Raw genomic sequence first — 18,020 nt, 5'->3', positions numbered from 1 at the left:
TTGTTTGTTTAATAGAATTTTGAAGTGCAAAGAAGGCCATTTAACCCACCAAGTTTGTACCGGCTCCAGAAAAAGCAACCCAGCTAGCCTCATTCTCCAGTACTATATCTGTAGCTGTCTAAATTCATCACTTCCAAGTATATATGCAGTACTCCTTTGAAACTTCCGATGGAATCATTCTCTACAACTTACTGAGAGAGCACATGCCTTCTGCATTCTTCATTGAACCAGGATTGATCTCTGGATTGATACCAATGGTAGAGTGGGGCATATGCCAGATCAGCAGGTTGTTGACTGTGTTTATGTACAGTCTGCTGCTGATGAACTACAGCTCCTCATGGATACCCAGTCTTGAGTTGCTCGATCTGTTCAAAGTCCGTCCCATTTAGCACTGTGATAATGCCACACAACAATGTGGAGGTCACTCTTATTGATACTGTCATGGACAGATGTATCTGCAGCAGACAGATTGGTGAGGATGAGGTATATTTTTCCCACTCGGTTCCCTCCCCACCTGCTGCAGACCCAGTCTAGTAGCAGTATCCTTTAGGATTTGACCAGTTCAATCAAGCCACTCTTGCTGATGAACATCAAATGCCCCACCCAAAGTAATTCTGCATCCTTGTCATACTTATTGCTTCCTTCAAGTGTTGTTCAGTATGGAATAGCAATAGTTCAGCAGCCAAGGAAGGATGGTAAATGGTAATCAGCAGGAGGTTTCCTTGCATGTTTGACCGGGTGCCATGAGACTTCATGTGTCCATAGTCAATGTTGAAGACTCCCAGTACAACTCCCTCTCAACTGCATACCACGGTGCCACCATGTCTGATGGTCCTTGTGGTGTTTGTATGATATGATTCCTTCTGTGTGATTAGTCAGGCATGACCAGTTTATGAGACAGCAATCCCAAATTTGGCATTAGCCTCCAGATGCTAATAAGGAGGATTTTGCTCAGTTCACTGGGCTGTTTTTGCTATTGTCATTTCTGGTGCCTACCTCAATGCCAAATGGTCCATTGAGTTTCATTTCCTCGTTGAAATATTCTCGTGATTGTTACAACAGAGTGGCTTGATGGCCAGTCCAGAGGGCATTAAGAATCAGTCACATTGCTGGTGCGATTGGACTCACACGGAAGCCAGACCAGTTAAGAAGGGCAGATTTCCTTCCTTTATGGACATTAGTAAACAAGTTGGGGTTTTCCAAGAATCAGCACTGGTTTCATGATCATTATTAGACTCTTAACTCCAGATTTTTATTTAATTCAAATTCTATCATCTTTGGGATGTGAACCCACGTCCACAGAATATTACATGTGTCTCTGGATAATCGTCTAGCAATAATACAACTAGACCATTGCCTCCCTTTCTGAAGAAGGGTCTAGACCCGAAATATAAGCTTTCCTGCTCGTCTGATGCTGCTTGGCCTGGTGTGTTCATCCAGCTCTACAACTTGTTATCTCTTCACTTTCATTATGTCATGTTGGCTTGCAACTGATTGTAGTTTGATCTTTTAAAATGTATTCCTAAGATTCTTCTAATGATACATTCCAGCATTTTTGGAAACTGATGTCAGGGGGACTGGCTTGTTGCCTGTTTAATGCAGCCCCACCACTTCTTGATTTGTGGTGTTACATTTACCAATTTAGAATCTGCTGGGACCTTTCTAGAACCTGCATAGAAATAATGGATAAATAGTGGGAATTTTACACCTGGATTAGTGAAAGACAAAATTGACCCACATTTCTGAACTACTGTTTTCATCCACATGAAATCCCAAAATACTTTTCTAATTTCAAAAATATACTTTATTCACAAAAAAAATCTCTCTGTACATTGAGAGTCAGAGTCCTACAGCTCGGAGAAATCTCAGGGCTGAGTGATCTGGCGGCTCTGTGCAATATCTGATCAATAGCAAAATTTCAGGGCTGAGTGATCCGGCAGTTCTGTGCAGTATCTGATCAATACCAAAATTGCAGTGCTACTTTGCCTGTTATCTGAGGGAAGTTTTAATCAATTTTCCCATTGGAAAGGAATGTCCATCTGGATATTGTGTCCTACCCCAGGGTTAGTCCATGTGAAGTATCATACATGATCTGCTTGAGACACATTCTGGAAGGAGGAACTCAAATGCTACTCCTTGTTGTATTTACGGTTATTTTCTTCAGAGTACCTTTTTCCAGGTGGGATCAAAGCGGTTCACCTGCTTTCCATTGAACATGAAGCCAACGTTCAGAGCCAAGGTTTTCAAGAGGGCGCTGGATACTCATTGTAATGGAAACAATGTAAAGGTGGCAGCACGGTGGCTCAGTGGTTAGCACTGCTGCTTCACAGTGCCAAGGACTCGGGTTCAATTCCACTCTCGGGTGACAATCTGTGTGGAGTTAGCACTGTCTCTCTGTGGGTTTCCTCCGGCTGTTCCGGTTCCTCCCACAGTCCAAAGATGTGTAGGTTAGGTGGATTGGCCATACTAAATTTCCCCATAGTGTCCAGGGATGTGTAGTTTAGGTAGGTTACAGGGGGATGGGTCTGGATGGGATGCTCCAAGTGTCAGTGTAGACTCGTTGGGCCGAAGGGCCTGTTTTCACACTGTAGGGATTCAGTGATTATGGGGGAAAGCTGGAGAATGGCACAAAATCATACAGTTCATTCAGAGAGCTAGTGCAGTTACAATGAGCTCAAAGCTCTCCCTGCCCCATGAACTATAATAAATTTCCAACTCTGTAAATCATTGACACCTTCTCTTTGACCAGGCTATCTAGCTTCTCTGGATCACAACAATGCAGAGCATGCATGTGGTGTAATCAAGCTTCCTAATGAGTGTATATGGAGGCATACATCTGGAACTATGACAGTAAATTTACACAATTCAACATTTAAAAGGCATTTGGATGGGTACATGAATAGGAAGGGCCTAGAGGGATATGGACCAAATGCTTGAAAATGGAACTGGATTAATTTAGGATACTTGGTTGGCGTGGATGAGTTGGACTGCAGAGTCTGTTTCTATGCTGTACAACCCTATGACTGTATGTCCTGATTTCGCATCCTTTGGTTTAGCATTCAACACATTTTCTATTGACATCATCGTTGTTAAGCAGCTCAGGTAGTTTCATTGTGTCAAGCTGCTGTGAAATGGACATCATTGTTGCATTAACTGACTAGTTAAGAGTTTGTAAACCTTAAATTTACACAGCTGGCAACTGGCCTTCCCGTATGGGGACTGTGGTAAAAATGATCCAACAAGATCTTTCATGGCCTCAGTGGTTGACCAGACCACTTCCCCCTGATGATTGTGCTGAACCTGTCAAGCTCGTGATGTTTATCGAGTGAAGTATGCCTCTCAGACCGATGCTCACACCAGCAACCACCTGCCCCCTCTGCCCTTCCCTTAGGACTGTCAGACAACAGCAGCATTTACGTTTACTAAATCCTCTTTCATCTGGTGTTGTGGTTGGAAGTTATGTTTACTGTTGCCCCTGCCCAGCTTGTTCATTTCTCCTACATTAATCCAGTTTTGTAGGTTCATCAGAATTCGACCTTTGGTTATAAAAAACAACTTAAACACTTATTATCGAAAGCCTTCTTAAAGGTAAATACACTCGGGTGTCATCTTGTCAGGCCAAGTTGAAATATAACAAGCTGTTGCAAATATTTAAAGCAGATTAATACATCTTTTGAACCTAATTCACGACCACAAAGCTGCTCATTATAGATTGCTTCAATTGTTGTTACCTTTCTCTCTTCACCCATCTTTTTGTCCACTCCCCGTACACGAGTCTAGACTCCTGTTATGAGCATGTATGCACTAAATCCATGACAAAACACTCATTAAAAAATTCGTACATGTCGGAGTGAGATTCCCCAACCAGAGACAAAGACTCTGAAGGCAGATGGATACAGACTTGTAATGAACTTTTATTCAGGCAAAAACCGGTTAGTGCAGGGAAAAGGCTAAAGGAACTTCCCAAAATCTGGCTTCAATGTGAGGATGCAGTCATCCCTTAATCTTAAACTCAGATTGGAAGAGAAATCAATGACACACTCTGATTTTTATAGAAAAAGCAGCATTTTTATGCATTGTGTTACAATAATTGTACACAACGCGATTACTGTACCCTTATCTTGCCTTCTGTAGGACCACACTTGATCAATGATGGGCATTCCTACAGATAACCCTAAGTTCTTTGTTCAAAGTTTTGGTAAAGATCTGTCGCTTGGGTTGTGGGTGAGGTTGCTGATTTGCTCACTGAGCTGGCTTGTTCCCATTTAGACATTTCATCACCTTGCTTGGTGACATCATCAGTGGACCCTCCAATGAAGCAACATTATTCTGTTCCGCTTGGAATTTATACTGTCTGGTCCGTTATGGTGAGTAGTGTCATTTTCAGTTTTATATGGGTTTGTATATGGGGTTCAATTCTGTGTGCTTTTGATTGCATTACAGGTGGAGAACCATGCCTCGAGGAATTCCCGTGCATGTCTATGTTTGGCTGGGCACCTGTGGTTACCTTGTTCCAGTTGAACCAATGGCCTTCATTGTCTGAGTGTACTGATAGTAAGGAGAATTTGTCATACCGCTTTGCTGCTAGATGATGTTCATGTATTCTGGCTAGTTTCCTTCCTGTCTGTCCAGTGTAATGTTTGTGGTGGTTGTTGCATTTTGTAAACCACGCTAGTTCTGCATGTTGTGGGAATGTGGTTTTAATCCTTGTAAGTGTTTGTCGTAGAGTGGGCTATCATGATTCCTAGTGGTCTTGGGAGTCTTGTCAGTGCTGATATGTTCTTGATGTCGGGCAGTATGGCCAGTGTTTTAAGTCATACTGTTGTTGTCTGTTTAGTAGGCACCTGCGGATAAAGTTGCAGGCATATCAGTTTAGAGCGAAAATTTTGTATAGGTGCTGTTCGTCTTTCCTGAGTAGTTCCAGGGTGTTGCAGTGTGTCCTGGCCCAAATAGTGTCCAAATGCAACTTTGTTTATTGTATTGGGGTGGTTGTTGTGGAAGTTAAGCATTTGATCAGCATGAGTTACTTTTCAGTATACTGAGGTTTGGTATTCCCCAGTCATATGCTCAACTTGAACAACCAGAAACTTAAGTTGATGGTTGTTTTCTTCTTCCCTTGTGAAAGTAATCCCTGCAAATACGCTGTTGATGAATTGGTCGTTCTCTTCTAATTTGTTGTGTTTACTGATGTCAAATGTGTCATCTATGTACCAGATCCACAGTTTAGGTTAAATGAGGGGGAGGGTGTTGTGTTCTAGTCTTTGCATGACTGCTTCTGAAATGACCCATTGTGTACTGTTGATCTGTTTGATCATTAAAGATGAAGTGTGTGGTGAGGCAGAGGTCTAGTAGTTTGAGTATGTTGTCGTTGCTGATTGAGGTGCTGGTCTACATTGTTGCTTCCTCTAGTAGTGTGGCCACTGTTTCTTTGGTAGTGGGATGTCGATTGATGTGAATAAAGTTGTGATGTCAAAGGATACTGTAATCTCATTGTTGCTGATTTTTATTTTCTTGAGGGTATCGAGAAAATCTTGGGTTGAGTGGATAGAATGGGGTGATCCGTCAATTAGGTGTTTCAATTGCACCCGTAACACAGTCAACAAACACATAGAATTAGATCCCATATACAAACCCATACAGATCAAAACTGAAAATGACACTACTCACCATAACAGACCAAACAGTATAAATTCCAAGCTGAATAGAATAATGTTGCTTCATCAGAGGCTCCACTGATGATGTCACCAAGCAAGGTGATGAAACGTCTGAATGAGAACAAGCCAATTCAGCGAGCAATTCAACAACCTCACTAGCTTCTTAGTTTTTTATAATGCTTAACAATTATTATAGTCTCTCGGCTTTGGGATCTTCCTATCTTACATTCCAAAGTTAGTGGCTGTCCTCTTTTTGGTCATGCCCCACATTGTTTATCTCTAAGGATTGCTTGAATTGAATGTCCATTATATTGGCAATGTCTTATCAAATTCCATTATTCCTTTTTATATAAAAAGTTGATTCTGTTTTAAGAACTTGTAATATTAATAGTAATTATAATTTTTATAATTATTTCTATTGTTAACTGTGTTTTTAGCCAATCAGACAAGATATACCAAGCATCTCTGTAATGTTTTCCCTTAGTGCGTTCATTTTTGAAGTTTTAAATCAATCTGTGATTGTTTAAAGAATCTTTGACTAGAACTAATTAATATTGCAAAAGGTTTCAAAGAGACAGCTAATTTCTGCAAGATAACTTGCACTGCTGTTTCTATAGCTGAACACATCCTTAATGAAACGAGAAGTACTTGTATTTATCGGCTAATTTTTTAAAGTTACAATTTCATTATTTCTTCAATGCTTTGTTACAAATCTTCCAAATGTTCTTTTTGAATCTTCTTTATCACTGTGCTTGTGTTCTTTGGGAGCTTGCTATTTCAGAAAATGCTTTCTTTTGCCCTGGAATAATTTCTTTCCTATTAGCCCATTGTTTTCACTTATGTTGAAGCAAGCTTTTTTTCAGTCAGCCATTTTTGTCTCTTAAAAACAGGCAGCTCCAACAGTACATAAATTACTGCCACTGAAAATTACTTGGACTAAAAAAAACTTAGACAAAGAAAGGGGATTTAAAATATATCTTAATTCTTATAAAATTATCCAGGAGCTGTTTACAAACTGCATTGACCTTGAAGCTCTATCCATTGGTCACACAATTTTTTTTAAAGGTTTGTTTTTGTAAAACAAGCAATAGTGCTCAGATTCTAGCCAACCAAAATAGTCTTATTGATAATGGGAACTGCAGATGCCGGAGAATCCGAGATAACAAAGTGTGAAGCTGGATGAACACAGCAGGCCAAGCAGCATCTCAGGAGCACAAAAGCTGATGTTTCAGGCCTAGACCCTTCATCAGAGAGGTGGATGGGGAGAGGGAACTGGAATAAATAGGGGGGGGGGAGGCGGATCGAAGATGGAGAGAGGAGAAGATAGGTGGAGAGGAGCGTATAGGTGAGGAGGTAGGGAGGGGATAGGTCAGTCCAGGGAAGACAGACAGGTCAAGGAGGCGGGATGAGGTGGTAGGTAGGAAATGGAGGTGTGGCTTGAGGTGGGAGGAAGGGATGGTTGAGAGGAAGAACAGGTTAGGGAGGCAGAGACAGGCTGGACTGGTTTTGGGATGCAGTGGGTGGAGGGGAAGAATTGGGCTGGTTTTGTGATGCAGTGGGCGGAGGGGAAGAACTGGGCTGGTTTTGGGATGCAGTGGGGGGAGGGGATGAGCTGGGCTGGTTTTGGGATGCAGTGGGGGGAGGGGAGATTATAGTCTTATGTTAGTTTTATCAGCATAATTCTGCTGAAATTGACCACACCAGAAAGTTTAAATGCAAGTTACAATAACCATAAATTGAAATCTGTGATCTTTAATACTGGATTATTAAACATCAACCAGGATGCTGATACCAATCACAGAAATGGCCACAGCCCCCGGATGGGAATAGTGAGAGTGGTGAGTTTCTGCTGATTGTGTTTGTTTGAGGCGACTCTTTAAATTACACTCAGGTTTTTGGGCATTCACCCACCAATAGTCAGTCATATTTATGATTCCAGTTGACATGCTGTGGCTAGCAAATTATTTCAACAAACAAAAGGCCCACAGATTGCAGTTTATTTGTCACATAAACACAAGAAATAGTTAAAATAGTTCAATATAGTCATGATTAAACTACCTCATCAAGATAGTATGGATTTTCTGCTTTTTTTTCCATTTGTGGTAGTGTTTAAAATGTTGCATACTGTCTATTCTTCTTGCCCTTATAGGGCTGGAGGTGGACAGAATGGAGAGAAAGAGTAGGGAGGATAGACAGGAAGAAGATGTAGGAAACATGTCAGGGTGGATCTCGAGACAGCAGAGATGGTTGGAGAGGTAGGAGGTGAAGCAAGAGAACAGAAGAGAGTAAATTGCTCCCATTCCTTTCATCACTGTCATACTTGCCTACCCCCATGTATGTGCTGACCCCACCACTGCAGATTATCGCTGCCTTGGATGCTGTGGGTCTTCCTCTTCTGATCTTCAGTTAAATATATCTGAGGTTACACATCTAACACTGATGTTGTTGTTCTGAAAGCTTTCAAGGATGAAGAATGCTGTTCCCACACTGGAAATCTCTGTCAAACATTTACCAGGGGAACTAAGACAGTGATCGTGTTAGGTTTAGGGTTAGGGATAGGGTGAGGTCTTATACAATTGTGACAATGACAAGTTTAAATCCCCACCTGGTTTGCTACTCAATGCCAGCTCCATTTTTGCCAGTCAGTTTCCCAAGCTTCAGGAAACCTGTGTTGCTCTGGCCATGTTTAGAGCAATTTGGATTTCAAACAAAATTTTGTGCAGTATGTAAAATAACCCCGACCTCACACCATTGTTTCCATACAATGACACCAGAGGTCACTTAAGTATAGAAAGTCACAGTGTACAAAGGAACTTATTGAACATTGCCCTTAATGTAAAGAAAGAAAAAGATTGTTTCCACTATTCTTTGCAAGCTACACCACATACATGGCCCATAATGGAAATTATCACACATTAAATTAAAAAAACTATTTTATTGTTTTAGTCTGTTCCAAGTTTGTCTGTCTCTAACGTGCATTATACAGTTTTTAAAGCATTTAGACCTTTTTACGGTATGCGTACAAATTGTTACTGGCTGTTCACCTGGTTTCTGTTAGTTCTTGAGGTAACTCTGCCTCTCTGGAGAATTGCTTTCGCTCTATAATTGTTGCTGATGATCTAATGCATTTGCCAGGAACTTGTTGAGCTCTGGAACTAATAGTCATTTCAGTTCTTTAATCAGTTGGCAAAATCAGATCTCCCTGAACAGATGTCTGCTGTGAAAGAGCAGCATCTCTGATTGCATATCTCCGGTTATGTTAACCCATCTCATTGTTCACTTTCATTATTTAAAATTAAAATGACAACTTCTCCAAATGGTCCCAAATTGCCAAATGAGTTGACTTTTGTTTAATGCATTGAATGCTTGCACTCTGACCAGCTCTCCAGCTCTTAGCTCTGACAATTATTTGACAGCTTTATCAAAGTGAAATTTGGCTTTCTGTTGTTTCACTTTGATCTTGTGACTCACTCCTGGTCTACTTATGGCTTAGTAGTACTTTAGCTATCGGGTCTGACATGACTGGACAACTTTCCAAGTCAGATTCCAAAGTGAAATCTAGCTTGAGAGACTGTAAGTCTTATCATCTTTTTGTTTACCATGGTGTCTGTCACTAAACACATTTACAAGAGACTGCTAATGTACTTTTAACAAAAAAACCACTAAAGTTTAGTGCACACAAAAAAAACACAACTTATATTACACTATTCAAGAAGTATTTGAAACAGTCTTAACACAAATATAAAAAATAAATATTCAATACTTACAGATACCTAAATCTCAGTAAAGGGTCACCTCTATTCCCATAATAAAGCTCCTTATTTGTTTAACATCTGTAATAATTTTTTTTTGGCAAATTTCTGCATTGATCCAATGCTATTTTCTTTAGTTAAAGACTCTTCCTGGGACCCTTAACTAAGGTGCTAACACATGTCACTTATTATCTAATGTGTTTCTTCAACTCGTGTCTTCAACAACCTTCTGCTTCTGGCTTTTTCTTCTAAACAACACAGGACTCTTACCTTCTGCCCTGACTATTTAGTGATTGCTAAACTAACTTCTCCCATCCTGTTAAAGACCTTACTCTGCTGACTAAACTGGGGTTAGTGTCTGAATGAACCTGCTTTGGGGACTATCTCCTCTCTCTGAACTGTAAACATCAAGTCAGCAAACACCCATACAATTAACCACCTAGGATCTTGCCTGTCATTAATTAAAATTACTTGAATACTTGGAAATGCTGACTTTAGCTCATTGTTCAAAATGACTTTCTAACCTCCTAAAAAGGCAGAGGTTATCAGAACTGAAAATTAGAATTCATTTTTCTACTGTCTTCAAATCCAAGTTTCCAAGTAATAATAACAATAATACATTATGAACCTTCATCATACTACTTTCCTTTTTTTTCTCCCATTCAGGTACTCAACAAAAAGTTCACTAGCAAAGACAATAGCCAGGATCTCTCTCTCTTGATCTCAGAATAGCATAATTCATTTGTTTTAACATTCTGGATGCAAACATAACTAGTTGTTCTTCCTGCTTGGAAGTTGCTTCAAGTCTACTTTCACTGGCATCACAGACATCGCCAACATACCCCAGCACTGGTGTTCTCATCACTTGTTGTTTGCTGTGAGTGAAAGCTGCCCAAATGTCACTGATCATCCTTTGCAGTGAGCTCATGTAGAAGTATATACTCTGATAACACATTGTGCAAGAACTTGGCTATGTAGTTCTTGTTCACTGATGTTGTAGCAGGTGCAGCAACTTTGTGAAGACTTTATTACAGAACTCACACTGATTAGGTTTCTCCAGTCTGAATGTGTTGATGGACCAGGAAAGACTGTGTTAAAGGTTTGTTACACACCTCATACATGAGTGGTTTCTCAATAGCATCAACAGATCAAAGACTTCACCAAATCTTCATCTCAAACTTCACTCTGAAAGAGTTACTTATGTGTGTGGATCCTCAGATGAAGAAGGAGGATCGACGATTGCAAGAATGATTTGTCACAGACACTGCACTTGAATGGTTTCTCCTCTGTGTGAATGTGTTTGTGTCTGCGGAAGTTTGATGACCCGGAGAATGATTTCTCACATGCATTGCATGTGAATGGCTTCTCTCCTGTGTGAGTGCGTTGGTGCAGGCGAAGGGTGGCTGACTCTAAGAATGATTTATTGCACATCTCGCACTTGAATGGTTTCTCCCCATTGTGACTATGTTTGTTTACTCGGAGGGCTGATGTGAAAATGACTTGTCACACACATCACACTTGAATGGTTACTCCCCTGTATGGACAGGCTGATGGACCAAGAGTTTTGAAAATTTTGTGAAGGCTTTGTCACACACATCGCATTTGTATGGCTTGTCCCCACTATGAATGTGTTTGTGTGCACAGAGGGTTGATGACTGTCAGAATGGTTTGTCACACAACTCACATGTAAATGATTTCTCGTCTGTGTGAATGTGTCGGTGTCTATGGAGACTCGATGACTGTGAGAATGATTTGAAACACACCTCACATGTGAATGGTTTCTCCCTTGTGTGAATCCTCTGGTGTGCCAGGAGAATGGAGGCCTGGGTGAAAGCTGTGTCACAAACCTCACACCGGAATGGTTTCTCCCCAGTGTGCTTCCTCTGGTGTCTCAGGAGTATGGAAGATGTCACAAAATCTTTATTACAAGCCTCACACTTGAATGGTTTCTTTTCCATAAGGTTGCCTATGTGTTAGAAATGTTACAATAGGTACACTTTGTGATTTAGGAGATCTTATGACCCTGTAGAGTTTTCCTCACACTTGAACAGCCTCCCAACTGTAGCAATGAGTCAATGGTTCATGAGATTCAATGAACGATTGAAGATCTCACCACACTTGGAGCCACTCCCACTTCTTCCCAGCCTCAACCTGACTGATTACCCACAGTTGAATCTTCAGAAAGGGTGGTTCTGATGGGAGGTTCCACACCACTGGCCAGTTTCAGATCTGATGATGTGTCAGAGCTCTCCCGACCAATTTCCAGATGATGGTTTCACTGCCCAACCTTTCCTGTGTTGAGTGATGCTGCAAAGGGATTGGATCTCTTCCCATAGTTCTGCAGTTGATCGTTGAGTGACAGTCAGGATCTAGCTGTGGTACCTATCTTCTCCATATTCTCTGGTGTAGTACAATGCAATCTTTCTGTAAAACAGGAAAAGGAAACATGATTTCCTCCAACTCCATCTCCTTATTTGCGAAAGCAGTTGATTCTTCAGTTAGAGATTGTTCCAGTGTGCACCAGTCTGCTACTCCCCTGTGTGAGGTATCAGATACAAGTTATTTCTTTATCCTCACTTGACTGTCACATATCCTCTGTTTCCAGAAGGGACACTGGATAGTGACCAGGAGTAGACAATATGGCTACTTTCTTTCTTCTGTTCAAAACCCATTTTCCAAGACACTGTGTGGTCAATGGAAAACACAGTTGAACTGAGTGTAAAATGGAAAATCAATTTACTATGAACCCGTGTTATACTGGAGTAGTCCCACTTTAGCTTTACAGTATGTACTTAAGATAATACAAACTGAGGAGACACACTAGTTAACAGAGATATTCAATTCTCCCCTTTCTTTTCTAAACTTATTTTGGTCAGTGAGTGTAAGAAACTGTGGAAAATATTTCTTCAGTGTAGTCGATTGATGGTGCTGGTTTATGCACTATGTTTACGCGGACTGCATATTCCCAAATTCAGCTTTCAGCAACACTAGACAAAACTATCAAATCCAAGCTTTGACTTTTGGGAAAAGTCGTGGCCATCAGGTATATTTAAAGAAGGCATTAAAACACAATTCAATAAATGTGTCTCCTAGTATTGCAGCTGCAGTAATTCACCCAGGCTCCTTAAACTGCACCTTCCAAGCCAATGCACTACTATCTTGAAGAACAAGGACAGCAGATACATGAGACCATTACCACCTGTGTATTTCCCTTCCAGCCACTCACCATCCTAACTTGGAAATATATTGTTATTCCTTCACGGCCATTCGATAAAAACCAAAAGTTCAGATCGAAGCTATCAATTCTTGTTAACAATTATGGACAACCAGTCAAGTAATAGGAAAAAGCAGCTCCATGAACACGCAAGCGCAGGACATAATGTTAGTGTCTTCAGCCAAAACTATCAAGTGGATGATCAAACTCACCTGCGTCCTGGATATTCCATTTCGAACATCAGGATGGATATTTTGGGTTCAAACTTTGTTGCTTCACTCACCATCTCTTCACTTGGTTTTCAGTCACAAAAGTAAGTGAAGTTTCAACAGACTAAGGAGGGAAAATGGGTAGTGTACAGGCTGAACTAACGCCTGTATTTATTCAGATTTTAGATGACTGGATAGGAAAACAGATCTCCACATTTGGAGATGAAACAAGATGGACAATAGTGTAAGCAACAGTTGTAGAAACATCAAATTATAAAGAGAAATTGATGGAATAATGAATTGGACAACACTGGCAAATGTATTTCTATGTCAGCACTTTGCACTGACAAAAAAATACAACAGGGTATTTTATAGGTGGTGAAAAACAAGACACAGTAGATGTTCAAAGAAACTTCAGGATTCAGGTACAGAGATCATTTGACAGGGTCAAAAAATAATCAAGAAGACTTACTGAATGCTCGCCTTTGCAACTCGAGGAAAATAATACAATAAGGCTTTGGAGTAGACTTGTAGCTCGGGTTGTGGGTATTGAGGTTGGTTGGGTCACCGAGCTGGTTTGTTGTTCCACAGAAGTTTCGTTACCATGCTTGGTAACATCCTCAGTGCAGCCTCTGATGAAGCGTCGATGTGTTTTCCCGCCTGGTTTTTAAACTCTGGGGTCTGTTGCGATGGATTGCCTCACTTCCAGGTTTCCTTCATAGTGTAATGTATATGGGATCAAGTTCAATTTGTTTATTAATAGCCTGCTTCATGGAGTGCCATGCTTCCAGGAATTCTTGTGCTTGTCTCTGCCTAGCCTGTCCCAGGATCTTGGTGTTGTCCCAGTCAAAGTCGTGATTCTCCTTGTCCATGTGGAGTAAGATGAGTGAGTACTGGTCGTGTCTTTTTGTAGCCACTTGGTGTTCATGTACTCTTGTTGTTAGTTTCCTACATCAGGAACACGTCAGAACTCACCACAAGTCTTTGTTCAAGGTGCCCATTCAGCCTGTGGGGCGATAGGCAGTGAATGTTGTGAGACAACAGAAACAGTTGCAACCGAGACATATCCTGCCATCCCACTGATTTCCCAGCTGGCCTCACTGATGAGGAATGGGAATGCTGACTGATTTTTTTCCCCTCCATCGACCAGAGACACTGAGGCTAATTGAAATACCTCCATTGTTACCCCAGAAATAGCTCCAGACCCGGGAGTTTGTGCTGGTAGATCAGAATCAGAAGCTTTTCTAATCTTGAGTATCTGATTGTCATCTTGGTCAGAGTGAGAGTCATTTGATGATGTTTGGTGATCTCGTCAGTAGTTAAATTGACTTTACTAAAAGAATTTGGCTGATGGGCAGAGAGGTATATGACAAATCCTGCTGAGATAGACAGTGCTTTGAAATGACAGCTCCCCTCATGTGAGCCCTGGAGGGGAAACAACACAGACAGCTCTCAGTGCAATGGAAGCAGGTAACCAAGCTCCAAGCCCACTTGCAGACATCAGTGTACGATAAAAGAGTAAGTGAAGCAATCCTGACGCATGTCATACTGAAAGGGTTTGTCGGCCATGTGGGTTCACTAATGTTCCAAGAAGTCCAACAATTATGTGAAGGCTTTATCAATAATAGGGTTTCTCCCTTGTGTGAGTGTAATAATGGATCAAGAGATACACTGACTGTAAAAGAGCCTTGTCACGCCTGAACAGTTTCTCCTCTGTATGAATGTACCGGTTGGTCACCAAAATTGAATGTAAGGGTTTTTGTTGCACATCGTATTTGAATTCATTCTCTCCAATGTGAATCCTCCAGTGTGTTAAGGAGCTACATGTCCAGATTTTTAAAAAATTCACACACCTCACACCATGGTTTCAACCCTGTGTAAATCCTTTGTCTTTGAAGATAGCAGGAAACCTTTGTCACAATCTTACCCTTGAAAGGTTTCTTCTGTCTGTGAACTCATTGGTGAACAAATAATTGAAATGAGTGCAAGAATAATTTGCCAGAGACCTCACTCTGGAACAATTTTTCTTCCATATAACACAAAGCCAGTTACAAGAGATGCAACCTTTCTGCTCAAATGTCCTACTATTCTGCAGACTCCTCCTCACTCTTGAAGAGCCGTTGTGTAGGATTGAAGCTGAAAGAATGATTGAAGCTCTCTTCACACTTAGAGCCACTCACAGTTCTTCCCAGTCTCACCCTGGCAGATTTCCTCTAACTCTCCCTCCTCCTTTGTTGAAAGGGCTGACTCCTTGGGGAGAGGCTGTTCAACAGTGAGGGATGGTCTGCTATTCTCCATGTGTGGATCTCAGGTACAATAAAAGTCCTACCATTTTTCTCATTTGACTATCTCATACACTCTCTTTCCATCAGGGACACTGATAATGAACAGAAGCTAACTATGTTGATACTTTATTTCTTCCACTGAGCCCCATATTTCCAGGCTCCATGAAGGCAATAGAAGTTACAGCTGAAGGGAATGTGAAACAGGCTATCAATTCACAATGTGCTCGAAATCAAGCTGCTGTGAACTAATTTTACTTTGAGAGTAAGTGTTCAATTTGAAAAAAAGGACAAATGCTAAACCAATAAAGGCATCAAAGGGCATTTCTATAAATGTATTTACAGATATGGCAGCTGAACTGGGTTAACAATCCAGATGTTAAGATTTTAAACATGTTTATGCCTCACACAACCTTCTTCTCACCCTCTTCATGTCACTCTATCACCACTTCTCTCTGTGTCTTCTCCCTCATACGACTGTATAGCTTCCAGTAAGGAATGAGAGGTGATTCCTAAATCACACCTCAGACACAAAGTCACTCCCTCAATTCAGTTTTTCCCAGTTTTGGAGAGAGTAAAGACTGAGATGCTGGAAGCTAGAGTCAATTAATGTGGAGCTGGAAAAATACAGCAGATCATCCAAGGAGCAATAAAGTCAACGTTTTGAGCCAAAACCCTTCATCAGGACTGGGGAGTCCAGAAATAAATAGAGGGAGGGGGTGGGGCTGGGGAAAAGGCAAGGGGGATGGTTTTAGGTGGACGCAGGGAAGGGGGTTATTGTTATTGGTCAGTGGGAAGGATAGAGCAAATAGGTGAGGAGGAAGATGGACAGGATAGGTCAGGTCATGGAGGTGAGGAGGATGGGAAGGGCTCGCCATGGGATAAGGCTAGGGGTGGAGAGATTTTGAAGCTGGTGAAATCAATATTGAGGCCATTGAGCTGTAAGCCAGAGGCGAAATATCAGGTGTTGTTTCTCCAGTTTACGTTTGGTCTCACTCTGGCAGTGGAGGAGGCCAAGGATGGATTGCCAAGGGAGTAGGAGGGGAAATTAAAATGGATGGTAACTGGAATGTTGGGTTGGTTGATGCATGCAGAGTGCAGATGATCCACGAACCAGTCTCTGAGTCTGCTTTTGGTCAACCGACATACAGCAGACCACATTGGGAGCAACAGATACAGTAGATCAGATTGGATGAAGTGCAGGTGAATCTCTGCCAGATCTGAAAGGATTGTTTGGGGCCTTGGATGGAGGTGAGAGGGGAGGTGTAGAAACAGCTGCTGCACCTCTTGCAGTTACAGGGAAAGGTACCTGGGGCAACAGGGGAGAACTGCACTCTTAGAGAAATGGCAGGCAGTAACCATCGCCAGCAAAAGAGAATCTATCCATTTCCCCATGCCATTTTTGAAATCTCACTATCAGTGTTTTGAGTATAACAATTGACCAGAAACAGAGTTGAACCAGCCATATAAATACTGTGGATCACCGCAGGTTAGAGGCCAGGAATTCTGAAACGAGTAACACACTTCTTGTCTCCCAAAAGTCTGTGCACCTTCTACAACGCACAAGTTAGGAGTGTGATGAAATAGTCTGCACTTGGCTAAGTGTCGCCTCACCAGTACTCAAGAAGCTTAACACCATCCAGGACAAGGCAACCTATTTGACTGGCACTCATCCAAGTCCTCCAATATTCACTCCCTTCATCACAAAGCACACCAGCAGCAGTTATACCATCTACAAAATACCCTTCAGTAGCTCACTATGGCTGCTTCAACATCGCCTTTCAAATCTGGCCGCTAACAATGGGAAAACAAAGGCAAAGATAGATGTCAACATAAAAAAAACCTGGGAATGCCCTTCCAACATGGGACCATCCTGATTTTGAACTACATCAATCTGCCTTCACTGTAGGTAGGGAAAATTCCTGGAATTCCCTTCCTAACAGCACTGTGGGTGTAACTCACCAGCCCTCACCCCAGTCCAGCACAGTTGTTGAAGAAAGCAGCTCATCATCATCTTCTCCAGGGCCGTTAGGAATGGGTGATAAATACTGAAAAAAAAGTGCTGGAAATCACAGCAAATCAGGCAGCACACTTGGAGGGAGGGGGAGAGAGGAAGCGTGTGCAAGCTAACTTTTCAAGACAAGATGACTCTTCATCAGAGCTGAGTCAAAAACCGTTCATGCATGATGTGTGCAACAAATCATTTTCATAGTCATGTAACCTCCTATTACATTAGAAGATTCACACAGGGACAAAGACATTCATTTGTAAAGAATGTGATAATTCTTTAAATTCATTAATGGGATGAGGGCGTAGCTGGCTTGGCAGCATTTATTACCCATCCTAATTGCCCAGTTCAGAGTCAACGACTTTGCCGTGGGTCTGGAGTCACATGTAGTCCAGACCAGGTGAGGATGGCAGTTTGCTTCCCAAAAAAGGAAATTGGTGAACCAAATGAATTTTTTTTCTGACAATTCACAATGGATTCATTGTCATCATTGTATTCTTCATTTCAGATATCTTACTGAATTCAAATACCACCATCTGCCATGGTGAGATTTGAACCCAGATCCCTAGAACATCATCTGGGGCTCTGTATTAATAGTCTAGCAATAATACCACTAAGCGATTGCCTCCCCTCTGATCATGATCTTTTCATCATGATCAGACCTCCAAGAACACCACCACGCCCACACGGGGGCGAAATCTTTTACGTCTGAGGTGTGTGACAAATTATTCTCTGAAGCAAACACCAACATATTCACACAAAGGAAAAACCATTCATCTGCAAGATATGTGACAAATCATTATCACGATCACACATTCTCCGCAGACACCAAAGCATTCACATGGGAGAAACTATTCATGCATTATGTATGCAGCAAATTAGTCTTGAGCTCATGGGAACA

The 18,020-nt window shown here is 41.5% G+C and overlaps 1 protein-coding gene across 1 annotated transcript in view; it reads left to right on the top strand.

Annotated features, from left to right (window-relative positions):
- Positions 1–18,020, top strand: part of LOC125446370 (zinc finger protein 271-like) — a 94,416-nt gene that overhangs the window by 30,029 nt on the left and 46,367 nt on the right. The window contains exon 4 of the mRNA XM_059639654.1: positions 4,270–4,367. The gene's annotated coding sequence lies outside the window, so the exon portion shown is untranslated. The remainder of the gene's footprint in view (positions 1–4,269; positions 4,368–18,020) is intronic.

The sequence above is a fragment of the Stegostoma tigrinum genome, chromosome 34 (assembly GCF_030684315.1).
Source record: "Stegostoma tigrinum isolate sSteTig4 chromosome 34, sSteTig4.hap1, whole genome shotgun sequence".
NCBI classification, from domain to species: domain Eukaryota; kingdom Metazoa; phylum Chordata; class Chondrichthyes; order Orectolobiformes; family Stegostomatidae; genus Stegostoma; species Stegostoma tigrinum.
The sequence above is the reverse complement of the archived record's forward strand: the minus strand, read 5'-3'. Positions and strand labels throughout refer to the sequence as shown.